Source organism: Hibiscus syriacus, unplaced genomic scaffold (assembly GCF_006381635.1).
Source record: "Hibiscus syriacus cultivar Baekdansim isolate YM2019G1 unplaced genomic scaffold, ASM638163v2 tig00111847_pilon, whole genome shotgun sequence".
Classification (NCBI taxonomy): domain Eukaryota; kingdom Viridiplantae; phylum Streptophyta; class Magnoliopsida; order Malvales; family Malvaceae; genus Hibiscus; species Hibiscus syriacus.
In genome coordinates, this window is record NW_024063200.1 from 1,749,410 (window position 1) to 1,757,714 (window position 8,305).

The window sequence follows — 8,305 nt, forward strand, 5'->3', positions numbered from 1 at the left end:
TAGAAATCATGCGGTTAGGGTTTATTGTCAAAAAAGCATGGGGGTAGAATTCATATGTGGGTAGTTCGTTATCTTTTACTATGACAAGGGTAAAAAGTTTATAGGATAGGCTTTATTTCTTTTATTTATTGCTTACTAACTTGTTTTCGTTTATGTTTTTGATTTCTCATCATGTTGCATCACATTAGCATACTATAAGAGGCGTTAATTCGTGAATATTCCATCAGAATTAGAAGAGGTTTCACTAATGGAGTTGGAATCCAAAAAGCATATTGTTTCGTACTCAGAAGGAAAGGTGTGGTCAGAAAAAACGCAATAAGAGTGTAGAGATAGTTTACCGTCAGACTTTGCGTAAAAGATAACAAATAAGACTATCTCAGATGCCAATAGAATAATTTGCAAGAGCTTAGAAAAGTATGGGTAATTGGGCTTTTGAGACTAGAGAATGCTTCAAACAACACTATGATGATGTGAATCCTTTCTCTATGTGAATGTAGATGAACCTATGCTTCGTACCATGGCTCAATTTTGGAATCATGGGTACTACTGCTTCACCTTCAATGGACATGACATGGTTCCTACTGTTGAAGAATATATGGCGTTATATTGCAAGTCTACCAAAGCCCCGTCATTTATAGCTAGGCTAGTAAAACATTTCGGAGTGAGAGATAAGTGGATAAAAGATTGCCTTAAAAAAAGGGTGAAAAGGAGGGTATCCCTTGGGATAACATCAAAGAAATTGTCGAGCAACACTTGGATGAAGGGAAAAGGATTGAAGCTTTTGCCCTTTCCATATATGGTTTAGTAGTATTTCTGAGGGTTTTAGGACATATTGAAGGATCCATAGTAGACGTTGAAGATACTAGTTTTTTTTCATCCATTTGTTTTTTATTTTTATTTATTATTATAATTATTTTATTATATTATTAATAATATTATTATTATTATTATTATTAAATAATAAATAATTACAAACATTATTAAAAGCCCAAAATCGGAGCCCAATACCCGGAGGCTCGTTTTACACCCAGACCGGCCTAAACCCACCAGAAACCGTAAAACCCAACTAAGGTTCTCATCTCAGCTTCAGCCGCCACTCCTTGTCTACCGTTGGATCTGGCTTAGATCCAACGGTCAAGATGATCCCAGTAGAAACCCTAGGGTTATGATACCCTAGGGACACGCAACCACCGCCTCTACATCTCTACCAGCCGCTGCCACGACACCCGAACGAAGGCTCCAGAAGCGTTGCCAACCGCACACGCGTCGCCGTTCTTCGGTGAGTTACCACAAGTTTGGTGACTCACCAAAACTCCTCTTTGAGACCGGTCCGAAGCCGTCACCGGTGGTGGCTATAAAAGCCACCGAGTTCCTGCCAACCAAGACCACACAGAAAAGAAAAAAAAAAGAGCAACCAAAAAAATACAACCACAGCAGCCAATAGTGAAGCAAAAGAAGGAAAGAGACTTACCGAGAAGAAACACGGCCACCGGAGCATCCCTGCGCCTCCACGTGTTGCTGGAAAATTAAAATCCTGAAGGTAGTTTTCTTAGATATAGGAAATAATAGGCGGTTTTAGAGAAAAAAAAAGAGTTTCGGATTCGGCTTTAAGGAGTCGGGATCTATATTTTAGAGAGATTTGGAAATTTCGGCCACCATTCACGGTGGCCGGCGACGGCGATCGGCATCGGAGAACGGTGGTCGGCGACTGTCGTATTCCTTCTGTGAGGGAAGCTGGAGAGAGGCGAGAAAGAACTACTTCTCTCGTTTTTATAGAGAGAAGAGGAAAGGAAAAAATGAGAGAATGGCCCCCAAGGGCTGGACATATTAGGGTTTATATACCCCTTCCCACACGACGACGTGTTAGAGAGGGGTATATGTGTAATTTTAAATGGGTAAATTATACGTTGTCATCCCATATTTGTAATTTTATATTTTAGTCACTAAAATCAAATTTAGGTCTTTTTAATTCTATCTATGAATTTTATTTAAGTTATAATTTAGTCCTTAGCATAAAATATATATATTTTAGGCAAATAACTAATTTCACCCTCGTAACTTTATTAATTAATATTTTAATCATGAAAGCATGTTTTAATTTATTTTAATTTGATAATCGAATTTGATATAAATTTATTTTAGTCACTAAATTAATAAATTAGTAAAATAGCATGTTTAGCCACTGTAATTTTAAATTATTAATTACGAATTAGGGTGTTTAATTTTAATAGGTTATAATTTAGTCACTAATTTTAATATTTTCATTTATTTTTAATTACAAGTTTTATTTCTTTTTATATTTTAAATATATAGCTTTAATTTTATTTATTTTAGTCACTGTTTAGTTATATTTTAGTTTTATATGTTTATTTTAAATATATTTAATTATTATTATTATTATAAATAAATATATAATAAATAATATTTATTTATTTATTTATTTATTTGTTTTCTATTAAATAAAAATCCTATTTATAATTTAATTTTATATAATTTCTTTTAGGAAAAATAATCATATTTTAATATTTATTATTTTTAATATTAAGAAAATGGTTGCCTTAAAGCAACTAGAAGTCATTTCTGATATTTTAAATAACTAAATATCCTATTTTGATAAATTATATATATATATATAATTTTTTTTTTATTATTTTAGGAAAAATATTTTATTAATATTATTTATTTTTAATATTAAGAAAATGACTGTCTTAAAGCAACTAAAAGTCTTTTTCTGATATTTCTAAGTAAATAAATATCTTATTTATAAAAATATAATATATATATATATATATATATATATATATATATATAAGTTAATATATTTTTAAATTATAGTAATAAATTTGAAATCACAAAATTATGAATTAAATATATCTTTGAATTCGTAAATTTCTAAATAATAGAGACAATTTATAATTAATAAGTACCAATTTTGGGCGTTATAGGGGTGTTAATCATTCCCTAAACGTAATCGACCACGAATCCTTTTTTACTAAAATTTTTGCTTATACACAGAACAATTTATCTTTTAAATTATGTTTTCTTAAAAACTATTTTAAAAGATTGTTTTTAGGTATTTGACCTACCTAACCCAAAAAGGTCAATGGACACTCCAAAAATATTCTTTAAAATCAAAATCATTTATTTATTCATTTTACTTTTCCCGCCAAGTAACATTTTGTGCCCGGGTAAAAACTGGTTACGACAGCTTGGCGACTCCGCTGAGGATACCTGTTCAAGCTTTGAAATTAATTATAAATTGTCTCTATCAATTAAAAATTAAAAATTCATATTTATTTAATTTATAAGTCTTTTCTTTCAAATTTTTATACTTATGGTTTTTATACTATTTTTTATATATATATTCTTCTTTATTAATGTTTTTATTATTTTCAGATATTAAATTTTATTTTTAATTGTTTGTCAAAAGGTTTGAATATTTCTTCTCACACACAACATTTGCATTGCATAACATAAGCTTTATAATCAAGCTTGACCCTTTTTAAGTGGGAGTGAAAGCAACATCTTCGTGACAATTTATTCTCCGTGTCAGACCTAGCAAGTAGCTTTCGGGGTTCATATGTTCTATGTCTTCGTGAGAATTTATTCTCCGTGTCAGGCATAGGGAAATGTGTCCCCTCGAATTGAACTCGATCCGCTTAAGTTTGTAGTGGACTAGGATTGAAGGTTTAGCAGCCCAAGGGGCACTAACAAGGACAATTCGGGTGCCTTTACTCTTAGAACTAAAACTCTGCATATAGTAAACCCTAGAAACTCTTCCGATCTGAAACCATGCCGAAAGTTTGTCCAAAATAGGTGTACACAAAGGAGAAATGAATTCTAACTTTTTCCTTTTTAATTTATTTATTTATTTCTCTGTTAAATAAATTGCATGTGAATTTAAATTATAGTATTATTTAAAGTATACTATGTATAAAGCATGTTTAAATAGAAATATTTGGGTAGACATTAATTTACAATTTTCTTTCTCTTCCTTATTATTTGAAATAATTCATTTCTTTTTATGTTTTCTTTATCTTTGTTGTTTGTATATCATCATACAGGATTAAAGGTATTGATCTTTGAGTTAATCATCTCATTGGAAAACCTTCATCTATGGATAAAAAGTGTTCAAATCAAATAGTTCCAAACTCAGAAGTAAGACAGTGGTCTGAAGACTTACAAAGATAGGGGGGAGACATTCTGCAGGATGATTATGTACCAGATTTAACAAGTTATGCTCCAGTTTCGCTAAAAAGAAATGATATTCAAGATCTGCGAGGAATTTGGGAGAGTTGGGAGTCAAACAAAAAATTGCAGTTCTAATAGTGTTACGGGGACATCCCATATTTTCTCCATGTCGAAGTTGATGATGAATTACTCCGAGCTCTGATTCAGTTCTAGAATCCAGGGTATAATTATTTCACTTTCAATAAAGAGGACTTGGTTCCTACTATTGAAGAGTATACAATTTTGCTACATATAGAAGGGGTATTGGAGAATCGAATTTATTCAATGTCAGTCAAAACTCAACCTTTCCGAGTTAAATTAGCAAAGATTGCAGGAGTACGAGAGGAATGGGTAGTGGCTCGTACAAAACAAAAGGGCGAGGGTGAAGGCATTTCTTGGACCAACAGCAAAGAAATTATTCAGAGTCATCCAGATGATAAATTACGATTTGATCTCTTTGCTCTGGGTATATATGGTATGATCATCTTCCCGAAAGTATTGGGATACATTGAGACTGAAGTAGTAGATTTATTCGAGTAGTTAAAAAAAAGGGTCAATCATGTTTCTTCAATTCTAGCAGAAACATTTCGATCATTAAGCGCTTGTAGAAGACTGGGAGGTGGACGATTTTTCGGATGTAACAATTATTATATGTTTGGATCCGTAGCCATTTTTGGAGGATAGAAAAGGTTTCATACCGTCGCTTTAGTACGGATTACTCTTAGTTGAAAGAGTTTCTAGAGCAAGAATGGTCGAAAGAAATCACGAAAGACGTGTGGATAAATGCTCTTCGAAATATGCAAAGCAACGACATAGTTTGGCGCGCCCCATGGTAAATACAAAGAGAGTTCTTTTACAAATGTGGTGATTACAACTGGGTGATGCTGCTCGGTTTGTGGGGAGGAATTGGATATGCGCCACTTCTGGTTATAAGACAGTACGAGGGTCATCAATTTGTTCCTGTTACTGCTGGGTTACATTCGTCGGAGTTTACATTTCATAGAAAAAATTACAAAAGAAACATCACGGATGTCGTTAAAGCTTGGAAAACAACTTTCTATATTCAAGCCAAAACAACAAAAGTAATGTTAAACCCTGATTGTGAGGAATGAAGGTTTGTCAGGAAAAATGAAAATATTCCTCTACTAGACCAAAATGAGGATATCTCTATGGAAGATCGCATTCGGGCAGTCCCATCAGAGATAGAAATCCTAAGAGCCGAGTTTGAAGCAGAAAGAGAGGGTTGGTCGAAAGAGTTAGAACAAATGCGATGAGATAAAGCTATGTTGGTCATTGACGTTGACTTTCATTCAACACAATGTGCAATGCTGAGGGAAAACAAAGAAAAAGTAGATGGTGAGTTCAAAATGTTGAGGAATAATTACCATGAGCTGCAAAAAATCCCGGAGAGCATCAGGATTGAGCAAAGCAACAACACAGATGACCAAAGAGTTGAACATTGAGAAATGCAGAGTCGAAGAGTTGAAAGGAAAAAATAGTCGTTTACTCAAAAGCCTTGAGAAAGGAAAGCAGAAAATGAAAGATATTGAGGTTGACAAAAGGGAGCGAATTATAAAGCACAAAGCTGAAAGTCGTGAGATTATGAATCAAATGCAGAAAGAAAGGGATCGAGCCAAAGAATTATAAGATATGAAGAATGGCATGCTTGAGGGATTAGAGGCTGAGAAAAACACCATGTTCAAGGGATTTGAAACTGAAATGAACAATATGATTATCGAACTTGAAGTTTGGGGCCAAAGGATTGAAGAGTTCGATGTTGAAAAGGAAAAATGGGATTTGGAGAGAAAGAACTTCAATACCATACTCGAAGTAGAGCAAGAGGTAGCTAACAATTGGATGCAACGATGTAGAAACAAAAATGTGCAAATCCAGAAGCTCAATCAAAGGACACAATAAACACAAATAAAACTTGAAGAGGATTTGAATCAGTGTAGAAACAAAATACAGAGTTTAATGCTTACATCTTGCAACTTAAAGAATTATTCTTCCAAGAGAAGGTTCGTCTAGGACCTAGTGATCTGAAAGAGAGTTATGAGGAGAACGCTTCACTATAAAGACGAATCTGAGATCTTGAAAATACTTTGTACAGTTGTCAAGTCAGAATCACTGAGTTAGAGAAAACTCTCTATGGAACTAATGAACAATGGCAAAAATAGACTAATTTCTATGAAGAAAGAAGTGAAGAAAGAAGCAGTATGGTGTTCGAGGCCATGGTACAAATGAGCGAAATTGCCAGATATATTAGGGAGTTAGCTGCTGAAGCAAATATTATTGAGCATCACGTTGATTCAGTTTCTAAGTTTGGAAAGAAGATGTCATGGATGATGAAGGAAATCATAGAGCTTAATAGGAAAGCTATGTCGTATCTGTAGTTATGAACTATTATATAGAAACTTTTGTATGCCGATGGAAATTGTTCTATGACAGTTAACTTTTTGGGATCAATACCTTTTGCATACATTCATTGCATTATTTTATTTATGTATAATTTTTTACATTAAGAGAAACATTCAATAAGTAAAATTTGAAAAAATAATATCAAAAGGATTTTCAATCGCAGTTATTCTGGCCAAACGAGAAATTCAACACCACTACGGTACTGGAAAAGCGACTAAGAAAATGGAGGATAAAATACAACGTCTTGAGCAACAGCATAATAAAGAACAAGCAGAAATGAGAATGAAGTTAGAGAATATTGAAGCCAGTATTGCAAATTCACAAGATAGTATGATGCAGAAAATAGAAGATATGCTCAAAAAGCAAGCTACTATTGGAAAAATTCATGAAAATCTTGTATCTTTTAACCAGGAACCTATGTATCCTTTAGGTTTCACATCAGAACCGGTTTATCATCCTGGTTTCACACCTTTGCAAATCCATGCTCGCACATCAGTACATCAAGAGACCAAACCTAATGAAAATCAACAAGTGGATCATGCGTCTTCAAGCAAAAATTCGCTTATATCAGATATAAAGATATGAGAATTTAATGCTTAGCATCTAATTCTAGATTTGAATGAGTTGAACGAGAAAGAAAAATCCAATGAAGAATTGACTAGACATATCAAGAGCTTGGAGGAAATAATAAAATCAGTAGAAGTAACTGAATCGTTTTATGGGTTTGACGCCAGTGAGTTGAGTTTAGTCCCGGACCTAATCCTCCCTATTAAATTCAAAGTTCCTGAATTCGAAAGATATGACGATGCCACATGCCCTTCGTCCCATATTACCATGTTTTGTCGCAGAATGGCAGGCCATTTGAAAGATGAGAAATTGTTAATTCATTGCTTTCAAGATAGTTTGAATGGACCAGCCTTAAAGTGGTATACTCAATTAACCAAAGCCCACATTAGATCATGGAAGGATCTGGCAAAAGCATTTTTAGAGAAGTACCACCACGTTACAGATATGGTTCCCGATAGATGGACTCTCCAAAATCTAGAGAAAAAGAATAATGAAACATTTAGACAGTATGCTCAGAGATGGCGTGATACAGCAGCACAAGTTCGGCCACCACTATCGGAAAAAGAAGCCACAGTGATGTTCGTCCACACTTTAAAGGCTCCATATTTAGGCCATTTAATGGGGAATGCAACCAGAAATTTTTCAGATTTGGTTATATCGGGAGAACTAATTGAGAATGTCATGAATAGTGGCAAAATGGAATCAAGTGAAGGGTCTGGTTCCAAAAGACCCATGTATCGAAAAAAGGAGAATGAAGATAACATTACGAACGCTTACAACAAGGATACCTCGAAAAGTGTTACGATAACCCAATCAAGGGTTAAGAAGGAAGAAATAAACACTAATCGAACGGAATCCAGAGGATCTCACAGGAAAAATGATAGGCCTTCTTTTGCACCATTACTAGTACCCTATGCTGAGATCTATGATTCATTGTTGAAGGAAGATGTAATACGGCCTTATCCCTTGATTCCTATGCAACAACCATTCCCTCCATGGTATGATGTAAAAGTGCACTGTGTTAACCATGACGGAATTACGGCTCATTCTATTGAAAATTGTTTGGCGTTCAAAAGGGTGGTCCAAAATT